Consider the following 2,541-nt stretch of genomic DNA (forward strand, 5'->3'; position numbering starts at 1 on the left):
TATAATTTAAAATAGATTATGCAGTCTTTTCTTCCAAGGGCCTGGCTGGGCAGAAATCCTACTGAAAAGTGTCAACAAATGTAGTTCTGCATCATTCTACGTACAACAAGTGAATATCTATTGACAAGCAATAAAGAGAAACATATGGTTGGAAAAAAGTGTTACTTCAAAAAGCCTAGACCTTATTTTCAGCATCACCACTCTTTCAGAAAGAAATGAGATACTTAAAAAGCAAAGACAGCTTTAGTCAAAAATTCCAATGAATTTTGAAAATCTTATTTCTTCCTAATAAGAAAAAATTGGAAAACGGAGTACTTTCAATACTTCAATAAGATCACTGCATAAATGAATAATCTTTGAACAGTGAATCTTATAAAATATAGTGGAAAGAATAAAGACATAAATATCATTATAGAAACAAAACTAAGCTTTTATATGATTTTTCTCAAAGTTTTGCACTGAAAATATTCAGTCCTCCAATATATCACATTATACCATGGCATTTTGCTTTACCTATACAAATTGATTAATACATTTCTTAATGAAGATTTCATTATTATTTTAACTAAAAACTTACCTTTTGTATTCTGGTCAAATTGTATGGTAGGCATACATAGTTTCAAATATTCTGAACGATACATCATAGACTTTCAATAAAATCTTGTTAGTTTTTGCAATACTGTCTTAAGACTTCTATCTGAGCTTTGAATAATCAATATGATTTCTACTTCTAGAAATATGACATAAATAATTTTCAAATTTTTCAATCATAAATTTCACAACAAAAATGAAAGGCTAAATTTGTAATTTTCTCTTCAATTGCATTAATCATGCTACCATTTTAAGCTTCTTTCAATATTCAAATAGTGGTAAATATTTGTTTTGTAAAACACAAATTATTTTTATTAACACCACAGATGGTGTATTTATGATTTGTCTCTTAGCTAACTATAGATTTACATTTATATGGGAAGAAATATGAGAATAAAAAGGATCTTACTAATTTATATTAAGAATAAAATATGCATTTTTCTTTTTTGTATTATTAATAGGACTGAAATAGTCTTGGTCATCATAGTTCAGTGACATAAACATAAACATATTTTTAGAAACATAATTCATGTTTTCTAAATATTGGAAATACCCTCTGTGTATACATCAACAAATAGACAAAATATTGTTATTTAAACATGGGAGACTATTACTCTTTTATTTAAAGAAGTATAAATGTAATCATTAATAGGAAAATTGATGCACCTGGAGATCACAATATAAACTGAAATAAGTCAGACAAACATGCTTTAATTGCACATGGTTTCACTTATTTGAGAAACACAAAATACAAAGTAAAAACAACATTAAAAAAAAAAAGGATGTAGACCTTTGCAAATGGGAAGATAACCAAGGAGTAGAGTAGAAAAGGCAAGCAAGAAAAGGAAAGGGATAAAAATCAAATTAAAATACATATTCACATCTCACAGCACACAAAGAATGCAATAATAAAATACTATAAACAAGAACTAATAAAGATAAAAATTGAAAAAAGTTCCATGAAGTAAAATCCAAACTTTATTAACAAGATGTTCTTCTTTTTGCTTAGCTTTTTATTAATTTTCACAATGAGGATTTTTTTATTTTTATGTATTTAGTACAGGGTCTACAGGGTCTCACTATATAGATCCAACTTGTTGTGATCCTTCCTGCTTTTCAGCCTCCCAAGCACTGAGATTACAGGCGCATGCCACCATGCCCAGTTTAAATTGCCATCTCATTATGCACCAGAGGCACGCCGGGAATTGAACTCGGGTCCCTGACCCTGCCTAAGCAGGTGCTTTAGTCTGCTGAATTATCTGGATGGCCCATAGTAATGAGGATTTTGAATCAATTATCAATACTCTTCTGTGTAATTCTACTGGCTATGATTTTGCTTCATTTGAAGTCTACAAATTGTACTAGAGTGAAAAATGTAATGTGTTCCATTTCTTTTTCTATAGTTATTAGATTTTACTTTTTAGTGTATAGTACTTTGTGAAACATGATTATCTGATTAGATGTAGATTAGATTTTCACACTGTGGTATATATGAATAGAATTTGTATTGAAGGAAAATGAAAAGCAAGCATACTGGAGAACTAAAACTTTTAAGACTATCACTCTTCAATAGCATATTGTCTTGATACTATGCACATATTTATACTCACACATAATACATTTCTTTCACTGATAAGTTCTTATAAATGTTTTGAATTCCAAATAGTACTTTTTCTCTGTGATGTAGCCCTTTCCAATAGAACTTTGTGCCATCAAAATATTCTATATCACTGCAGTGAAATATACTAGTTACTAAATACCTATAGTTATTTGTTATCTAACATTACAGAGGCAGAAAGGATGCATGAAGAACTAAATTTTAAGTGAAAATAATTTTCCTATAAATAATTCCATGTATTAAGTGCACATTGGGTCAAATGGTTCAAATTTTGTTGACTCAAATGAGGAAATCCTTCAATGACTTTAAGCATTTCCCTTTTTTTTTCTTTT

Source organism: Octodon degus, unplaced genomic scaffold (assembly GCF_000260255.1).
Source record: "Octodon degus isolate 3935 unplaced genomic scaffold, OctDeg1.0 scaffold00063, whole genome shotgun sequence".
Lineage (NCBI taxonomy): Eukaryota > Metazoa > Chordata > Mammalia > Rodentia > Octodontidae > Octodon > Octodon degus.